The sequence below is a fragment of the Canis lupus genome, chromosome 22 (assembly GCF_011100685.1).
Source record: "Canis lupus familiaris isolate Mischka breed German Shepherd chromosome 22, alternate assembly UU_Cfam_GSD_1.0, whole genome shotgun sequence".
Classification (NCBI taxonomy): Eukaryota; Metazoa; Chordata; class Mammalia; order Carnivora; family Canidae; genus Canis; species Canis lupus.
Window position 1 is genome coordinate 37,588,423 of NC_049243.1, and position 22,732 is coordinate 37,611,154.

Sequence of the window (22,732 nt, forward strand, 5' to 3'; positions counted from 1 at the left end):
TTTTCATCATTTCCAGATACTTTTTTCTAGATGCTGTTGAAGAGAGTCTTCAAGGAATCCATATATTAATTAAAATATTGGAAAACTTTAAGATCTAATTTTATATAATTCATTCATTCATTATTTAAAGGTGTATATTCATTTCATTCAAGCAGGACTTTTTTCTTTTCACTTCTTATATGAGAAATAAAAACCAACTTTCAAGATTCTCTTACTACAGAACTTAACTCTATTTATGGTGGGGGAGGAGCTTTATTTTTTGCAACAGATGTTTTATTTTAATGCTAGGTTGTGAGTCTATCTTTAGTCTGACATAATGGTGCAGGAAACAATTATCCACAAATTGTTAAGATTACAAGAAAACAAGGCTGGTTGGCTTTAGTCAAACTTTCAAGCAGGATTGAATGACTTGGGGACACTGATGCCTCTGGATTCAGTAAAATCATTTACTTGATTTACCATAGCCCCTTTTCACTGCCAAACAGTGATTTTTATTTTTATTATCTTGGCTTTTACTTATCAGACACCTTGCTTAGACCCTCCTCTTGATCTTGCCTTGGTTCCCAGTCATCCTCTTCAGCTTGATGGCATCTCATTTTGGATTTTAAAAGGTCCTAAAAGTATTCTTCTGTTTTGGGTATAGAATGGTAACTTGGACAAGACAAAATACTAACAGGTCTGGTTTGAACTTTGGCAAAGTTTAACTTTGACAAGTTTTGAAACCTCACTGTAAGTCATTAACCTACTTTCTTTAAATAATATAACAAACCATAATGATAGGATGTTTCACCTGAATAAATCTTAAAATTTGAAACATCCAGTGAAATTCACTTTTAGGGCATTTCTGCTGTTTATTTGTGGAAAATACACACACACACACACATACACACACACACACACACCTAGAAAACCCCTAGAGTCTAATGCTTAATTAAAAGTTTCTATACACCCAGTCTATATTGTATGACCTAAATGCCAACAGTCTAACAGTCAAGTAATTCAGCTTTCTCAATAACATAATCAAGAAAATGGGAAATGAGTTCCTGTAACAGCAGAACTTAGCCAAAACAATTACTGAAGTAGATTTCCATAAATCGGTCGTTTAAAGGCATGGTTACAAGACTGCATTTGAGTCACTTTTATTATCCCAAACACATTAATATTGTTTAGAAGTAAATGTTTTTGTACTGTTATTTCTTGCTACTTTCCTTATAAGATATAAGGCTTATTTTTTTTTTAAAAGTAGTTATTTTATATTTATTTATCCTAGAAAATAATGTTTACTTCCATTTTTATTTTTATTTGCTTTGTTCATTCATCTTAGTAACTGATAATTTCTAAAATGAACAGATTTTCAGAACAGAAGGCTTTTGGATATTTTCCAACCACACTCTCAATATTCAGTAACAACCAACTTGAAGAATTTTAGTGAAAAGGATTTTTCTATAGTTGGCAAGTTTATAGCTTTTTATTTTTATTTTTTAAAGATTTTATTTATTTATTTGAGAGAGAGCATGAGAGGGGCAGGGAGGGGTAGAAGGAGAGGGAGAAGCAGACCGTAGGTCTATCCTAGGACCCTGAGATCATGACCTGAGCTGGAGGCAGATACTTAACTGACTAAGTGCCCCTTATAGCTTTTTAATAAATGGTAATAATAATAATTGTAGTGATGTAACAATGAATCATTTTTGTTGGTTTAGATATTAGCACACCACTAGACATTTTGGAAATCCATATACAATTCTGAGTTAAGGAAAATAAATCTAGACATTTTGGAAATCTGTATACAATTCTGAGTTAAAGAAAGCATTCTCCATCAGGAGATATGCATTATAACCTACAGTACAATGTGGATTATAAAACTTTTATACAAAAGTCATGTGTCAACTTTAGCCATTTATGCCATTCTCTGAAGGTCTGCATCCTTTAATCATAAATTTCCAGTTTGGGGAGTTAATCCATATTCTACATTAGTGATTTTTTAAAAGATTTATTTATTTGAGAGAGAGAGAAAGAGCATGAGGAGACAGGCAGAGGGAGAAGGAGAGAAGCAGACTTCCTGTTGAAGACAGAGCCTATGCAGAGCTAGATCTCAAGACCCTGAGATCAAGACCTGAGCCAAAATCAGAAGTTGGATGCTTAACCAACTGAGCCACTTCTTTAGATTTTTGCAAGTACAAATGTTGTAAAATCACAAATGTAGAAGGGAGTCTCTCCTTCCTCCTTTATTCTCTTTCTTATTTTCTTTCATCTGTGAAAGAAATTCACGGATACATACCAGCATGAAGCACACAGTGCTTGGTAATAATGATGTTTATTGTTGCTACTGCAGCTATTATTGCTGTTGTCACTGTTTTCATTGCTTATTAAAAATAATTTTGACTAATCTAGATTGAAGAGCTAGCCTAGGTTATATTGCTGTTACTCTTTATTTTCAAAGAATATCCATTCTACTATTATTTGACAGGTTTAATTGATTTTATTAGTATTGCTACTACAGATATAATGTTCGTATTCATCATCATTAACCTAATCTTCAAATGATCTTTCTGCTTTTATTCCTTTTGTTTCTTCTATCATCATAACTTTATGTAATCTACTAGATTTCATTACATAAAAAATTAAGAACAGATATTCCTAGCCAACCGAAAGGTCTGTTTGCTAGCAGCAGAAATGTCAGAAGACTACTGATAGGGATGCTCATTCTTTTTAATCCTCCTCCCCTTTTTATCTGCAACTTCTCAAAAGAAAAATAATCTATTACCTATAGTTTTTCTTGATTTCTTAGGCTTCTCTGACTCCAATAAACAGTTGGCCTTCAAACTTTGGTTGCTATCTATAAACTCTTACTGTTACATTTATTTCCTGCATATTTTTAGATTTCATATGTATATACATGCCCATAGTGAATATTTTATAATACTAAGTACACACTAATTTAAAACTCCTCAGTTTGGGATTTATTATTCTTTGGGCATAAGTAATATTTCAGCATAGTTACTAATTCTGTCTCCCTCTCTCCTTGCTATGCCCCCTCTTTCCCTTCCTTCTTTGCTTCTCTCCTTCTTTCCTTCCATCCTTCCTCCTTCCCTTCCTTTCTTACTTCCTCTCTCTGTGATATAAATATCTTCTAGAATATTATAGAATTGTTTTGCTTTTATCCTGGAATATCCTGGAAACATTTCTTTTTTTTTTTTTTTTTCCTTTGTTTTATGTTAAAGGGACACATAAAGGAGAACAGGAAGGAATGATTGGATGACTTCCCATATCTAAAAATCAAGGCTATAGGGGTTTATATGTAACCCATTATCTGTCACCACCCCTTTAAAATACTGGTAAATACCCTAATCTGAAACATAAAATTTTTATACAAGTTTATTTAGCTTATTACAAAAGGAAGGTTTCCGTGTCCTTCCCAAGAATATTTTAGAAGGCAACGAATATCAAAACAAGAAATCACTTGTGTGCTAAGAAATTCGTATTTTCTAAAATACTTTCACTTCTTTCCAGTCTTAAAGTAAGCATTGAATTTATGTTCTGGGATATTTTATGACTAAGGTAAACTTGGAAAGCCACATTATTCTTAAACATCTGAAAATATTTGCATTGGTAGCAATAAATTTGTATTTGTGCCATATGAAAATGAATACCAAGCAAAGTGATCATTTTTTAAATTTATTTTTTGTAGCAGGTTACTATAAACAGAAGTATTTATTTTAGTTAGTCTTTACTTTTACATGCTGTCTTAAAAAGTATTTAAATATATATCACTTAATTGAGAAGTTCCCTTTGAGCATTTGAAGGAAAAATATTTTGTATTATTTGATGTCCAAAAAGCAAAACTCTTCACTTTTAATGGATGTTTTTCATTTTTGCTGCTCCCTCTTCCTGTGTCTGCCACTGCCCCTGCTTGTTGCTCTCTCTTTGTCAAATAAATAAATAAAATCTTTAGGAAAAAAGGAAGAAATTTGTAGAAAAGATTAAGTGTTCTTTCTTTTTAAACCATAAATCAAGGTAATTTGGCTTATTCCTGTTTATACAGCTATAGTGCAACTTTCTTTAAATAATTGTTACAGTTATGAAATAAATTTCCCCCATACTTCACAAACATGACTAATCCCCAACCACTTTTACTTTCAATAACAGCCCAGTTAAAAACCCAGCTATGGCTTATAGGCCTCCATGACCTGGAAATTGCTTATGTCTATTTCTCATCCTCCATAATAATTGAAACTATCATCTTGATTATTGTTTCTAGATCCTGCAACACTATTTTTACTTAATTCATGTATAAGTTTTGAAAATATCTTTGTCCTCTACCTAGATAGTAATTTCTCCATTGTTTGCATGGAATATTAGAATTTACCTTTCCAATATAATGTTGGACTTCATGTCCTCCATGTTTAAATATATTTGGGCAGAAATTATTGTTGTTTTATTTTGTGACACTTTTAACTCTTGTCATGGAATCTACCACACTAATTTGTAACCATGTATTTAAAAACTTTTTGTAACTTACATAATATCTATTTTCCCTTGTATTTTTGATAACATGTGTATATATTATTTCTAAATTCCTATTTTCTAGAAAGAGTCCCCTAAACACCAGGTATTTAATATATGAATGTGGGAATATATCAATTTTATTGAAATATATAAGAATTCTGCTATGAAACAAGCAGTATATAAAAATAAATAATGTTCTAGGTCATCCATTGATTCTTCCTGAACAAGCAATCACCATAAAATGCTCCTACATTTTTGTATCAATAAAGAAATTTCTTCCATATAATTTTACATAATACAATAATCCTCATTTCTTTTAATTGTGGCTTGCCTACTCATTTTATAATGCCAAACATCTTCTGTTCTTGTCTTCAAAATCCCTTTCTTTGGTCCCTTAAACATTCTATTATCATATACCTTTTCCTGATAATTTCAGTGTAGATGACAGATGTCTTCTTTTTGTTTTTCCTGTCATTTATCTTCACAGCAAAACAACTGTGATCTCCCTTGAATGGGTCCTTATTAAATTAGTTTTACTATAAGAACTGTAGGTCTCTACATAACTTAAAAATTCCCTTGAATGTCCAAAAAAAGGCAGGTATAAATATTCTAACCCTGCTGGCTAGCTAAGTATAGAGACATAGTAGAAATGGATATTCTTGTCCTCAAAAGCAGTGGCTGTTAATCTTTTCCATTTCTTATCTTGTAGATAACTTTATAATTCAAGAGGATAAGAATAATTTTCAGTTTTATTTCTGTTTCTACACACCTATAGTTGAAGCTGTTTTTGTAGCAGAGTTCTGTGAGAATATTACATTCGCAGCAATTGTGAGACAACTGTTTCTAACTTTGCAAGTCTCAAGGTGATTCATTTCAAATAAGACTAGTAGAGTTCATGTTTTCATGAGGGTTTTGAAAATCTTCTCCCCGATCCAATGTCTTTTTTTCTCCTGACTGCTATAATACTTAAAAAAAAAAAAAAAAAAAAACCATCTATGCTTAAAAAACAATTTTAAAACATGAAAACAGAATTTTGTATATTTTTGTTTGCTTTCAATATAGCCCTATCAATGTGGAGTGTTTCATTATGATTTTTAGTTCTCATGCTTACTGGGACAATTGGATAGGTTGTAACTCTGTGGTACCATTACAATGCCTCTCCTTACTCATGAATCTACAGTATTTCCATGGTCATCAACTTCCTTCAGTGTTTCAAAGGAAACTGGATAATTAAATATCCTTTTCCCCCCTTCAAATATAATGAAATTCTTAAATTAAATCATTCATTTATTACAAGTCCTGAATAAATTTGGTGAAAAGGTGTGTCATTTCTATAGTCCATATGGGTATAGTAGCAATTGCACTATTATAAAATAGCATGCTATTACTCCTTAGAATCTATTCCACCATACAAGGACACCATATTTCTGGTGTCTGGCTACTTTCTTTACCCTACAATCAGAACACTACTTATATCTACAATATGTCAGTGAAGAAATTTGAGCTGACTTATTTTACTGAACAGGTAATATAATCTGGCTAGTTCTTTTATTTTAATTCATTTTGCTTTACCAGATATGATAGTACCAAGATGTACCTGGTTACTTAAGACATATCTATAAAAGTTCATTTAATAATACAGACTTTTGGGGTTGTTTTTGTGTTATGTGCTTTTTCAGTTTTAACACTACATATATGGTAGTTTTAATCTCTAATTTTACAACATTCAAAATCAAAGGAATATATTTTGATGTATAAGAGAAAGGTATAAATAGCAACACTTGGATAATAGATACTTAACATATTTTCCACATAGTATTTTGGCTTCTTTTTTATTTATTTATTTATTTATTTATTTATTTATTTATTTATTTATTTATGATAGTCACAGAGAGAGAGAGAGGCAGAGACACAGGCAGAGGGAGAAGCAGGCTCCATGCACCGGGAGCCCGACGTGGGATTCGATCCCGGGTCTCCAGGATCGCGCCCCGGGCCAAAGGCAGGCGCTAAACCGCTGCGCCACCCAGGGATCCCTATTTTGGCTTCTTAAAAAAAGAAAACAGAGCCATTTTGGTTTACGTTTTATAAAAGTAATGAAAATAGGGCAGCCCGGGGGGCTCACAGGTTTAGCCCAGGGCATGATCCTGAAGACCCGGGATTGAGTCCCCCATCTGGCTCCCTGCATGGAGCCTGCTTCTCCCTCTGCCTGTGTCTCTGCCTCCCTCTCTCCCTCTGTGTCTCTCATGAATAAATAAATAAAATCCTTAAGAAAATAATGAAAATAAGTTTTGATAGTCTACTATTCTGATACCTTGGTCAAAATATTACACATATTAAGTCTTACCTTTTCACATAGAAACAAAAGCGATCCCCTTGAACAAAGTTAACCTTGTTCCTTATCTGATAAGAATTTATCAATGATTACCATTCGTATTTTTAATACAATGTAAATTACTTTCTATGGCCTGTAAGGTTCTGCCAAATCCACACTCTGAGCACTGACAGACTCTTTCTTTGACCAGATTTTACTCAGGCTTCTCTGAGTCTTCCTATTAGGCCTCTGTGTTGTCCCACCACCATCCTCATCCTGTCTTCCAATCTGTACTGGGTTACTATTATTTATTTACCAGTACTTGCAGTGCATGTATTTGTCTATGAATTGTTCTGAATTAATTACGTAGCATTAATTAAAACTCAAGTGTTAAATTAAACTTTTCACTTGGGTAAGTAACTTTCAAAAGAAACAATAAATGGAAAACTATAGGTCAAAATGTTTGTTATATTTACAATTGCCTAAAGTGTATGCTTGAGCTTCTGGAATTTTCATTCACACAAAACGATCAACAGAGTTCAAATAATTTGCATTCATTTTTTATTTTCAAGAATATAAATTGTGCTATAAATATTTAAGAATGTTTACAGGCAAGTTGAGTAGAATCTGGATGAAATTTTTGTTCACTACAAAACAAACATTTTTTAAACAAATAATATATTAACTACATAATTCTGTAAAAAGAATTTTAAACTTGAACTTTGTAAATAACTTCCCCAATTCTCTACTTCACTGGGAATATGTAAATAAAATCATAAAGAGAAGAAAGTAGATAGACAAAGTCATTCAGTGATATATATGCATTCATAGATTTGAGGTACTTTTCTCTTAACGAATACAAACCATTTGTTATTTAATTTAATATCCTAGCAAAATAAAACTTCCTGGTTTTAATAAAATGACTTATAAAGACATTCAGAAATTTTGCGGACATCAAATACCTCCTAAAACACAGTACTTTTTATGAGTTGAGTGTAAATGAATCAAACCATATGGCAACCATTTCTTTTAAATGAAATGCACATGGTGAAAATACAAAAGAAAGACCTGGGCAGAACTCATAAAAGTAGCCTCTGGATTTCAAAAGTTGTTGTTGTCTTTTCCTGGTGCTTAGAAAATAGGGACCAACATGAAGGAGCTCTGCTTGCTTGGGACTGGTAAAGCAATGGCTATATGTCTTCAATGTTTCCGTTTCATCAAAGGACTTTTCTTTGTAGAATGTGTCTCTACAAAACAGGTGTTTCCAGTCATTTTCTTTTCTTGTAGTGTAGCTATACTCAAGACATGAAAAGAAGTGCATGGTGTGAGTATAATCTGGACTGAGACAGCCTTTTAGAGTAGGAAGTGCCCTTAGTGTTACAGCATACACAATTTGAAAGAAAATGTTATTATGAATTTCTTCCTGTGATAGACGATGTCTACATATACCTTGACATTTGCTCCTTCCTAAAATGAATGTTTGAAAGTGCTATTGTAAAGTCAAAACATGCATCAATTCTTGAAACTCTTCACATGAAGTTTCCTTTCAAAGAGTTTAGTCTCTGATACATATTATGTATTCATTTTAACCTATGACTTACAGAACAAAAATTATTAGTGATTAATAATTCATAACTTTTCACTGGCATCTTTTCTTGAAAGAATATTTTGAATCAACTGTTCTCTTAAGCCTGCCCTGAAAGTTATTGCTTTGACAAGTGTAGCTATTTTACTCTGAGAAGAAGGAAGCAATAAAATATCTAATTTGAGATATTTGGCTATCTAATTTGAGAAGGTCTGTGCAAAATGAAAAGTAAGTCTTGGTAGGAAAGTTACTAAGATTTTAAGATGATGGTAACAGAGAGTAAGTCAAGTGTGCACCCTCTAAAACATGGCGTCCTATGTGACATATTACATGCCTCAGGTAGAAGCCCTGAGAGAAGTCAGAGAGAAAGACAAGAGATGGACTTTAGAGAGTTTTCTTTAAGTGTTCTGCATGGCCCTTTTTTTAATGCAAAAGTGTTAATTAAGAATTATGAAGAATTTATATGACTAGGTGGTATGGAGTTTTTATGACAGAAAGTATATAAAGCTCTATTTCTTTATTTTTTTAATGTTGTTTCTGATTGCTAAACTGGGATCTGCCTTGGAACCCCTCTAGAACTGAAAATGATATTACTTTATATTTTACAGCAAAAATATCTTCTAAATGAAGTGTGTGAAATTTGAAGCCGAATTATTCTCACAGTAGTCACAATTCTTTGTTTTACATTTAGTTACAAAATGTTACTGGATTCCAATAAAAGAAATATAGAGTTAAGGACATTTCTCCTCTGTCAGTTAATTACAGGACCTTTAACTATGATATAATTTAAAGAGGGGTCAAACTCTTTTATTCAGGGTCTTTGAGTAAGTGTGCTTATCCATGTTTATATTCTGTATGTCTTACCTGCTTGTGGCTCTTAAGATAAAACCCAATAAGTTACTTGAGAGGTACTCACCTGAAGGATGGAGGTACTGAATGTTGTGACCACAAAAACATTAAGCTGCATAGAAAATGTCCATTCATTTAACATTAGGGAATGCAGAATAATGTGTCTTTAATTTTCAATATCCTAGTCCTGACATGATAGTAGACATATGCAATGTCATAAACAATTACAATTAAAATTTTATTATCATCAATTTTATTTTTGTGAATATTTCTAGTTATTTTAAATTATATGAGTTGTTTACTTCATTCATGTCTCTGTAACTGGGTAGCAGCAGAGACAAAACACTTGTGAAAAAATTTAAGCCAGAAAATTATTAGTTTCATTTACTCATCAAAGAGAGCCAAATCAAGGACAGATTTCAGGGTACAGAGCTAGGAAGAATAACAAAATAGAGAGAGGAAGGGGAGTCTGAAAAAGGTACATGATGAATAACAGTGAATCCTTCAAATACTAAGATTTATTTGGACAAAAATAAATATATCTGTGTATATATTATATACATATATATATATTTGTGACTATATATATAATTGTAAAATATTTTCATATATCGATAAATAGAATTTGTTTCTTCACTAATTGATTTATGAATTCTGGACATAAGTGTGTGTTCAAATTGTGCCTTCAAAGGGAAGGATAAGTATACCAATTGTTTGGACATGGTGTTATAAGCATTAAGGCAGAATATGTGAGCAAATGGATAAATATATAACTACACATGAATTATAAATTAATACCATAATGTCTTGAAATATGGGTATTCTGCTATATAACCCCTTAGCCTTGGCAGCCACTCATATCTCAGATCATATAAGTTGAGGTAACATTATTCTGGATAATTCTTTGGAGTCAGCTGCACGTTTATCAGTCCAACCTCATCTATGAGTGGCTCTTTTTTTTTAAATTTTTTTTAAGAGTGGCTCTTTTGAACTTAAATATTTTAGGTCATAAATAAACCTGTTTAATATCCTCACATGAGCAAATAAAAGTGTTTCTAGTTTGCCCTAATGTTTCCAACCAGACTTTCCATATTGGTGTTTGTTCCATCCATATTTATTGGTTGGGTCATATAAATATATTAAACTAAATCTCTTTATTCATGACAAGAGCAAGCTTAGTGTAGCTGTCTTCTGTGCAGTTGATTGGAACTAATAGAAAAATGTCAATCAGTGTTAAAGTGTGTCTGAATTCTCATTAATTCTCATTTATTTGCATTTCAAGAACTTTAATATAGAAGAAGTTTTAAGATATATGACTAACGTTCAACTGTAGGGATTTGGGGGGTTTGAGGGAATTTGTGATGAGGAAATTTAAGACAGGTGTGTCATCACTTCTCAAATTCAACATACATGATTTTGACTACTTTGTGCAGAAGCTTACTCTAAGGAATAATTCTGAGTCTTAGAAATGTGGTGTTCAAAGCCTCATTATTTCTAATACTTCTGGCAAAAATATGTAGTATGATTTAGAGTATAATATGTGCTTGGAAATAAAACAAAGAAAATGAATAATCATCTGTAGACTGCTTATTTTGGGCTAAATACCATGGTAGTCATATTGATGACATTTAATATTGGTAAAAAAAAAAGCCTCATTTAGGTTTTGACACATGTTTTTATTTAATTATCACTCTTAAATATTGATTATATAAAGTTAAGAGTGAAAGTTTCCTTTTATGCCTTGTGGCTCAGGGAGATTAACTCATTTAGTGATTTTGCACAGTTAGTTATGATATATAGCATTTAAACATGAGTTTTTCTTACACTATGCAATAATTGTCTATCATTTATTAACACATAAATAGCAATTTATAGTAAAAAAATCAACTATAAATATAACTTGAACTGTTATATCATTTGTGATAAATTTATAGCTGCTAGGGTGAAGTTAAATGAAATTAAATAAGGACTATAAATGATTAGGTAACTATACTTACTGAATAATTGTGGATGATCATTATATACATTCAAAATTTTCCAATATTCAATGTATGTAATAAAATGCATCGGGACTATTTTGAAAACACTGTGTTTTATGGATTCAGTCTAGCATAGTATCCTGTTTTCAATTATTTTTTCCCAATTAGATAGGGTTAGGAGGCATAGAAGAATAAACTAATTGTAGAGTTAACCTGATTTGGAATTAAATCCCTTGCTTTAATGTTTTCTAAAATTTTGATTCAATTGATATTTGTTGCTAACTATCTTGCCAAGTGCTCTGGGTTTTTACATTAATTATCTCATTTATTCCTAGTCACAACCCAGAAATACCACTAACCAAAATTTAACAGTATAGATTGAACACTGAAACTCAGATATAAATGATATATAAATGATACCAATGATAGATTTAAATGGTATTATGATTGCAAGACCTCTGCTTACTTAAGGATCTTATAAAATGTGTAAGACAGCTTGTAGACAAAAATTTACCTTTTAATTTGTTTGAATTTCACTCAAGTGGAATTTTTGTTATCACATATTCAATTTGTTTGGTTAATAATGTTCATTTCAAAACAGTAAAAAAAATAGTTCATACTGTAACAATAGTTTTACCCACAGAGTAACCAAACTGTGTTTTAAATAAAAATTAAATACAAATTTTAAAAGTAAAAGTATAAACACAGAAAAATACCTCTTTCTCTCAATGCTATTTTAAGTAACCTTGGAGAAAATCATTGACTTTTTTTTTTCCTCTTCTGAGTTTATGCTTTGCAAAATTTCTCCTTTTATTTTCTTATTCCAGCTGATTCACTTAACACTCTGAAATATATATTCATGGTTGATGAGATGTGGATCAAAACTTGAATAGGGCAGCCCAGGTGGCTCAGCGGTTTAGCGCCGCCTTCAGCCCAGGGCCTGGTCCTGGAGACCTGGGATCGAGTCCCACGTCAGGCCTCCTGCGTGGAGCCTGCTTCTCCCTCTGCCTGTGTCTCTGCATCTCTCTCTCTCTCTGTGCCTCTCATAAATAAATAAATAAATAAATAAATAAATAAATAAATAAATCTTAAAAAAAAACAACTTGAACAATAGAAACTCTTGGCAAAACAATCACATTTTATTTTTTTTTCTTTTTTTTTTTAATTTTTATTTATTTGTGATAGTCACAGAGAGAGAGAGAGAATGAGGCAGAGACACAGGCAGAGGGAGAAGCAGGCTCCATGCACCGGGAGCCCGACGTGGGATTCGATCCCAGGACTCCAGGATCGCGCCCTGGGCCAAAGGCAGGCGCCAAACCGCTGCGCCACCCAGGGATCCCAACAATCACATTTTAAAATCAGCTTTGTGTTAAGTCACCTTCAGAATATGTGTGCCATTTTTATATGTCTATGTAGTTATTTTTTTGTTTAGTGTACATTTTCAAGCACTTTTAATTAATACATTTATAGTTGTTTACATTTCCCAACTGTATTTCCTGGAATACTTTGTGTGTATTAACAATCTCATATTTGAGTACTTATTATTTGAAAGTTCCATGCTGCAGAATAGACCTACAAATTCATAATTTTTACATAGAACAGAAATAAATGTAAAATGTGATAGAAAAATAAAGCAATGTATGCCATGAGAAATGACAAATAAGTGGATGAAGGAAATAAGTCAATAGAGAGGACGTAAACTATTTTCCCAGAGAGAGGAAGCTATACCACCAGTAGTGAAGAATAAAGTGAACATGGAATTTCCAGAAAGGGATTGGTGAAAAATCCCATATAGATTTGGGGGTGGGGTGGTGTTGTACAGCAATAATGGAGAAATAATTTGTCACATATGGAAGACTTACCAGACTAATTACTGCAGGCATTATTTTGTATGAAGCCTTTAAATATTATAAGGAGAGTGATATATTTTTCAAGAATGAGGTTTTAAACTGGTACCCAGAACAGAATTTCAGTTCAACTTTAAACTTACCTAAAAAACACAAAGGTTTTTAAAAGATTTTATTTATTCATGAGAGACACACAGAGAGAGGCAGAGATATAGGCAGAGGGAGAAACAGACTTCCTGCGTAGAGCCTGATGTGGGACTCGATCCTAAGACCCTGGGATCGTGACCTGAGCCAAAGGCAGACGCTCAACCACAGAGCCACCCAGGCACCCCAAAATACAAAAAAAAGTAATGTAAGTTTAAGATATAATCTAAAACAGTACAGCTTTTTAGAAAAAGAGTACAACCTTATTTAGAGAGTAAAAATTAATATTATCGTAGTAGGCCTAAAATCAGGCATCAATTAAGAAAGTGTTCAAGCTCAACAATTAATCCTACCTAATTCCACTAATAAAAAGGTAATGCAGGAGGGTGGCATAGAACAAAGAGTGCAAGGGAAAAATTGGACAGTGCAACTCTTTCATCTAGAAAAAAGTCTAATAAGATTAAAAACTTAGAATGAGCTGTTGAATAGAGCCATGATATGAATAATGACAGAAAGAGGGGATAGAGAAAGAAGAAAGGAAAATTGAGAGTGATTAACAGAATGCTATTAGCTAGGGGTTTGAGGAACATATTTACCTAAATGATCTGAAAAGTAGTTGATAGAATTGCCTGAAATAGGATACTCAAAATGGTACATTAGACCTTTCCTTCTCCATCCCATCTTTAATCACCCAAGCACATATTCATTCAAAGTGATAGCACCATAAGGAACTCTCTAACAAATATTTGGCAGGGCAGAGGAGAGAGGAACATGGGGATATGAAGATGAAATCACTCATGAATAAATTTCCCTAGAAGTAGAAGTGTGCACTGTCATATAGGCTTACCATTACTAACTGGGAACTGAAGTTTATGCTGTGGTCCCAGAACAGTGAGCATGGATAGCAAAGTAAAAGGAGAATAAGAAAGATATAGTAGCGATTGTGAGTCTCTGGTATCAGATTGGCTGGGCATCTCTAAAATGACATAATATTAATAACTTCCTCATGGTGTTGAGATTAGGTTTAAATGTTTTAATACAGAACATGGCTAGGCCCATGGAAAGGGCTCACAGAATCTCCATCCATGGGTAAAAATGAAAATAATTTCAAAAGGAGGAAGTGTATTCAATAAAGTTTGCAGCTAGATAAAAGATTCTTTCAAAATTAAAATATAGCTCTTCACTCTTCTTCATTAACCCTCAAGGTTGAACCATACTTTTCTATTCCTTTTTGTAAAAAATACATAAAGAAAACACATTATTAGCAATGATAATTAATGATGAGTTAGCATGTTAGGTACTGTCATATATATATATGACAGTAAGGAACAACATTCACAACGATCTTTTTCTTTGTGTTTGTATTTATTTATTTATTTATTATTTATTTATTTATTTATTTTATTTTTTTAAAATATTGTATTTATTTATTCATGAGAGACACAGAGATAGAGGCAGAGACACGGGCAGAGGGAGAAGCAGGCTCCACACAGGGAGCCCAATGTGGGACTCGATCTGGGACTCCAGGATCGGCCCCAAGCCAAAGGCAGACGCTCAACCGCTGAGCCACACAGGAATCCCTTTCCTTGTATTTCTATAGGAGCTTTCTTATTCCTCTTATATTTAAAAACAAGACACTGTAATTATCTATTTATTTTTGTGCTTCTCTGAATATTGTACCACTAAATTTTCTGGTTCTAAGTTAGTGGACTTAATGATAAGACTAGACATAATATTGACCTGGTAAATATGTTGACATTTGGAATATGAGGAATGATCCATCTTTCCCCTCCTGCTTATGGCAATGGATTCATATTACAAAATTCATCAATCATCTATCTCACAAAAATACCAAACCAATAAACATTTCTTGCATAAAATCATGGATGAGACACTGAACAATTGCTATAAAAAAGAATGTTGCATTCAGTTACTGCCAAGAATGTATATTCTTGTGGGGAAGATAAAATAAATTGCATACATATAAAATAACCATAAACATTTAGTTAAGAGCTTGAAAATAAGGAGACATCTCATACATACACAATTTATAAAGAAATGGTTAAAGAATAGAAAAGAGAAAGGAAACATATCACATTGTGAAGTGTGCTCAAGATGATGTTATAGAGCAAATGAGTTTTAGTTTGTCCTCAAAGGTAAGGCTGACTCTGATTGAACAGTGAGAAGAAAGGAAGAGGCTTTGGATGATAAACTAACACAAAGATGATTGTTAGTCGTATATTTTCAGAGGAATGTTTGGCAAAACTCATCTGATTTCAGTAAAGAAAATCTCCATATACACTTTGAAATCAGCACTTCTCATTAAAATAAGGACATTTTATAATGCTTTACATTAGTTCACAATTATTGTTAAAATCAAGTACTTGTTCAGAAATACAGAACAGAGGGAAGACATTTGTTTGTATGCAAAATGCCAAAAAGTTAAAACAGATTCCAATATATTGATTTTGTAAACCTAATCATACCCAAAATTTCACTTCCCAAGATTCTGAGAAAAATTAGCTTTTGCTACATCCTTATTCTGGAGACTTTCATAGTGATAATAATAATGGGTTATTCTTGATGCACAGACAAGTCAGGTGAGTTGCTGCTGATGACATTTTTGAACTTGCTGAAAACTCATATTGGAAAAAAGTTTCTATTGTAAATTAAAACCTAATGGAACATATTCATTTACTACTGTCAAAGCCTCATTATTTAGCTAGCTGGAAAAAAAGCCGGTGATTACCACTGAACATATTTGTATATTTTAATTGCTATTTATCTCAAAAGTTTCAACTGTGTATAGAAACAAAAGAAAGCAATTAAAATATCAGCCAAGGTTGGCAGAGCAGAGAGTAGATAGCTATTGTCAGCAATAAATTATCAAACACAGTAAAATGTTCCATGGTCCAGTAATCATGTGTGAAGAAGGAATGAATAATAACTTTCTTCATGAACTAAATGCAGAGAAATTTCAATATTGATTTGAATTTGTCTGGTAGGCAACTTGCAAAGTCATATGTATATATATGTGTGCATGCATGTGCATAAATACACATATATGTTATTTTAATTATGGTGACTCCTTAACATTTTTAGGCAACTCATTTGAGATTATTAACTATTTTTAATAAGAAATTTGTATAGATCACAGAAAAAACTGCTAACTAAGCCTCTTTGGTTTTTGGCCAAACTCAAAAAAGCTGAGTGTGTGTGGTGTAGCAAATAGCCATAATTGGAAGTCTAATTCCAAGATAAGAGTTTCTCTTGATATTTGACTCACGTAATTTGTATTTATTTATTAACCTATATTACAAGAGCTAAGATTTCCCAGTATTTTGGGGAACTAAAACCACATTGATCATTTCACTTATACCTTGTAGATCTCTTCCTCACATAAATATACCATTTATAGACTGACAATTCTCAGTGATTTGTGGGAAGTTATGCTAAGGAGGTGATATGATTATGGCAGAGTTTCCTGGAAAACACTGTGGCTCCAAACTTAGTTGACTTTTCTAAGGAAAAGGTCTACTTACTCTCATGCCACAAAGTTTAGGGTTGGTTAGTGGAAAATGAAACCTGACTATCTTGTATAGTTTTAGGTTTGGTAAGCAGTGGGTACTAAGTATTTGAATATCTCTGATGATAACAAGATACAAGTCAAATGTGTTATAAAAATGATGCTATAGGATATAACACCAATCTGTTATCACAATGAAACCTTATGTCCAGGATTTTTCATATTTGTCACTTTTAGAGCACTTGTTATAATTTTTAGCTAGAATTTTCAATGCATGTTAAAAACTATTATGGTTTAAACTTTAAGGAGTTGATTGATGTATCAAAACTAAAAAAATCATCAAAGTGGATCTCTTCCTGTGCCTCTCCCCCCTGCCTTCTAGTTATCTGTTACATGTGGGTAGTATTTTCAATTAGTACTGGAATGGATTGGGTCCTGTGGAATGATAGGAAAAAGTAAATTGTTTATTGAAACCACATACCATGATGAGGTCAGAGAAAGAGTATCATTTCTTAAATTGAATGAATAAAGCATATATGTAAATTCAGATCCTACCTCAAACACAGCATCCCTAGAATTAAGAAATCCTTCATTATAGAATAACAAATGTTTATTAGTTTACTCCAGAAACAGTTTTAAGTTATTTTACAAGAATGCATGTAAATTCATTGGTAGATAAAATTAGGGAAAAAAGCGGGCAATAAGACTAAGGAAAAACAAGAGAAAAAAGATAAAATAAGGCCAGAATGATTCTAAAAATCAAAATATGTTTTAACAAAAGCAAGGTACATTTTTGGCTCAATTGTCATTTGCATGTGAGGTGATTACAGTGAGATACTACAAATGAATTTCTGGTTGAAGATACTATTTTGAATGATGCTGATAACAGATTCATTTATTCATTCATTAACAAAGTTATGTTGAGAAACAAGATATTTCATCTGTCTAAAGAAGAAATGATATATGATATAATGTAACATACTATCATGCTGGGAGAATATGCAGGAAATTATTCTCAGTTTCAAATTAGTAACTAGACTCAAAGAAATCTTCCTTATAACTTTCAGTAGTATGGAACATGGCAATGCGAGTATGATCTAATAAAAATATATTGCATATATATCTTGCAGTGACTTCGTTAATTCTATACTTTAAATTGCCAAGTAATAATGGGTATAAGGACTTTGGACCTTAGGGAGCAGTAACACCGAATGCTAATAAGGAGGGATGCGATACGATGACTGACTAAGTAGGAAGACAGAAATGTATCAGTTTTTAGACTCTGTGATCATCATCACTGTAAAAAGAAATGGAAATGTTTTTATTTACTGTTATCTATTTTATGTATTGACTTATTTTCTTTTAGATGCTATGCCGTTTTTCCATTACATTCTAATTTTTGTTTTTATTTGTGTTTTGTTTATAAAATTCATATTTTATATGTATTTTATGTAAATGGTACTCCAATCTATTTTTTTACTTTTTCACTAATACTATGTTTTGAGATAGTCTACATTTTTTCTCTATTGACTGAGAATAAAAATTAAAATCTTGTTAAAGGTTTTCTTTAGTTTAAATATATATACTTTAAGAAAGAAACACTATATACTTCTTATTTTTTCATTTTATCTTGAGTCAGTGGACATTCATGGACTGATTCTGTTCCATGAATGGTTGCTTAGAAAACACCAGATTTTGGAATTAATTACTGCATTTCACATAGTTCATTCTCCATAAATATATTTATGTTAGGTAAGCTTTAATAAACATTGACCAGTCACAAGTCCAAGATTTAACAATACTTGAGAAGCAACTGGAGGCCAGCTAATTACATTGCTAGATTAGTAAATCTATATTACAAAAAATACAAGCATCAGTATCAGCACCGTCTTTGAAATCTGAGAAGCCTACCAAGAACATGTAATTAAACAACAGGCCACTGAGCACCTCACAAAAATAGACTGTGGTAATACCATGAACAAAAGTGGATTGTGGTAATACACAAACAAAACTGAGACCATACTTGTAAAATGATTTTGGATTTTTTTAATAAATTTATTTTTTATTGGTGTTCAATTTACCAACATACAGAATAACACCCAGTGCTCATCCCGTCAAGTGCCCCCCACCAGTGCCCATCACCCATTCACCCCCACCCCCCGCCCTCCGCCCCTTCCACCACCCCTAGTTCGTTTCCCAGAGTTGGATCACTCTAGGACATTCAGAAAGAGTTTATCAAAGACCCAGAGGGATGTAATGCAGTATATGGCTACAATGAGCATACACCTTGCAATATTTTTAAAGCATATGTAACCAAACTCCTCCAATTCATTAAAAACTGTCTCAAATAATAATGACAACTTAGTAAAGCACCAAGAAAACATTCAGCCTTGGCCAGTGTAACTTCCTGGCGTATAAATTCAAAAATAAGCAGATTGCAAAATGTATGGTTATATAACTGAATAATTAACTCTATGATTTAAAAGCTGGAGAAATCTTAAAATGGCTTATCTAAGGATATTTTCAGTGAGGATATTTCTTTTTGATCTGGAATTAGTCTGACATTGGAATGTTAGGTAAGTGCCCCTTTTGCAAATATCTCAAATGCCAAATCTTTAGAGTACTGGTGTTTATTTTAAGTTTTTCCTCCAGGCTTAAAGTAAGTCTGCAAAACATATGTTATCCAAGCATATTGTGTTATTTGACCCAGACATCTTTTTCCTCAGCAATTTAATTAGTCACGAGGAAAACTGCAAGCACTCAAATTGAGCCTTTGTAAAATAAAACCAAATCTGAATTGAAAAAGAAAATGCAATCAGTCCATTGGAACACAACTCCAAAAAAAAGGTAGTAAATGGACATTATGGTTTTGCAACTCTAGCCACCCTGACCAAAGCCCAGCTGTTGAGTGAATCATATTTTATTTTTTAAAGAGATTTTATTTATTTATTCACAAGAGACACCAAAAGAGAGAGAGAGGGAGAGAGGAAGGGAGGAGAGAGAGAGAGAGAGAGAGAGAGGCAGAGACACAGGCAGAGGGAGAAGCAGGCTCTATGCAGGGAGCCTGACGTGGGACTCCTATCCTGGGTCTCCAGAATCACGCCCTGGGCTGAAGGCGGGCTAAACCGCTGCCCTTAAAGGATTCTTAATGTGTTTATATATTCAAATATATAAGCAGGAAATAATTATTGTTCCAGCCAGTTTTACAAATGACCTTATTACTGTCATAATTCTAACAGCAAAAATAGACACACAATATTTAATAATAAGAAATATTTAATTTAACTGTAATTCATCCTATAAAACATCATTTCAAAAAATTTTCAAAAATATTTGACCATTGAAAAATATAATATTATGTGGGAAAAATCAACAACTTAACTCCATTGTAAACATACAAACACAAGGAGAAAAAGAAAATATTTTGTCCTGGGTAGATAGGTTCTGGTTGTGTGATTCTAGAGTCAAATATAAAGAAGAACCATGGGAATTCTAGATGAAAGTAGACTTAGCTAAGTTTATATTATATATACTTCTTAACATTCTGTGACAATACTTTGACAGGTCAAATACAGATTAAAATGAGTGAAAATTTACCAGTTTTGTCTATCTTTTTTTTTTTTTTTTTTTAACTTCTGGAAGTCCAGGTACATAGAGCAACTAAAAGAGCATCTCAATCTCTAGATGACCTCATATTGGTGGTGGAGCTCAAAAAGTCCTGTTAGAAGAATCAGGAAATTTCTTACCCCTGGCTATTCATTAGAATTACCTGGCAGCTTTTAACAACTATTATGTTCTGGCTGTACCTGAAACCAATTAATATAGAACATTTGAGAGTGGGGTCAGGGGAAAGGTAGTTCTGAAATCTCCCTGGGTATTCTAATTTTCAATTAGGGTTAAAGAAAAATAACACTGGATTATACTTTCTGCTTTAACCTCTGAACTTTTGATCAGACTCAGAACTGACAATATTAGAACAAAAATTCTAGCAACTGATATTTCAAATCAAGGCATCCTTTAAAGCCTATACATCCTTAAAGCCCCCAAGGGAAAGAGTAAAGATAGAAAAAGCCAAGATATATGGCTATAGGGATGAGATGCCTTCTTTCCAGCAGTGCCCAACACAGCTGGTTGCCAAGTTCAAAGTAGCAAAGAAGCAGAAGGCAATTTGAGCAAGAGGAAGCTTACAGTTAGGTGAGTCTTGATCAGATTTTCCTGTTGTCCTACATTCAGAGATCTTTCACTATCCTATTACTCTTTTACAGCCTAACAGAGCCAAGATTAAATTACATCTAAAATCTTATAGCTCCCCTGAACTTCTCTGAATTCCTGTCTAACCAACACCAGCCAAAGTTGCAAAGTAGTCTGAATTATTACTTTTCAAAAATTAACCTTAGTGCCAGTGAAAAGGAACATGGTTTTACTAAAGTACAATATATACATATAGTTTAGTGATTTTTGTGATCCAACAAAGAAAAAAATCTAAAATTTATGTATATATTTTAAGAAGGAATAATAGGTCTTCTAGAACTTTGAATCACTGATTCAAAGTTGTACCTTGTACCTTGTACCTTAGCTCCAAATCGCTCCTAAATCACTGATAATGCTTTTCTAAGATCTAAACCTGAGGTGCTTTCTGTCAAACCATTATTTCGAGAATTTTTTAAAATAAAACTGACATTATTAATAAATATTAAGTTTTTCATCCTCATTTTTCCATTCTAGAAAAGAATGAACATACAACAGAATATGTTTAATTTAATGTAAGGCAAAAAAATCTCATTTTTTCCTCCTTAAATATATAGACTAGTTAAATGGCTTCTGTGTTTCATAGTCCAACATGTTAAGGAGCAGAGATTCTCAGGGTACAAGAAATGAGAGTAAAACAGTCATTATTGGAGAGCTGCTCTAACAAAATGTAGCAGCATCTCTCAGGGATATGACTGGGATAAAGGGAAATAAAAAAATCAGTGCTGATGTTAATGAAGGGGCAATAGTGGTATATACATACCCATTAGATACTAATGACAAGAAGAAAATCCAGTTTAGGTAAATAGTTTCATTCAAATGATGACTGTATTTTTTATAAGTCAACTTTTAAAAATTGGGTCAATATAGACTGTTGGTAAATGTAATATGTTTTGGCATTTGGAAGATCACCCTTCACCTCTCCAAAAATAGGCTTTTGCCTTGAGATCCTCAATTATGAAATTGAGATAGAAGTTTAATTATTTGATAAGAATTTTGTGAATTTTACATAGGCAATAAATGAAACTTTTCACATGTTTTGCTTATAGCAAAACTCAATAAATATTACCTATTCTTAGAGTTCATCTTTTACTACAATTATTTAAGCCTATAATGTTTCATCTCTGCTGCTAACAACCAGTTTAAACCAGCAATCTCTATTTAACCAAACTACTTTAAAATCTACTGGGGTTCCCTTCTAGCTCAGTTGATGGAGTGTGCAACTCTTGATCTTGAGGTTGTAGGTTTGAGCCTCAGTCAGGTGGTAGTGATTACTTTAAAAAGATCTAAAAAAAAAAAAAAAAAAAAAAAAAAAGTCTACTATGCCTCCTCTCTTCACTCTCCCCAAACACATAGCCATTTTTTTTGCCCCATTACTTTAAAGATAGAATGTTTATTGTAAAATTTCTTTTTTTTTTTTTTAATTTTTTTTTTAATTTATTTATGATAGTCACAGAGAGAGAGAGAGAGAGGCAGAGACACAGGCAGAGGGAGAAGCAGGCTCCATGCACCGGGAGCCTGATGTGGGATTCGATCCCGGGTCTCCAGGATCGCGCCCTGGGCCAAAGGCAGGCGCCAAACCGCTGCGCCACCCAGGGATCCCCTATTGTAAAATTTCAATTCTATTTCTCTCACTTATCTGTTTAAAATCCCAAACATGATTTTAGGACACTTAATAATGCAGATCTCCAGTCCATGTTTTGCCATCATCAAAAACTCCCCCAAAGTCCTGCCACT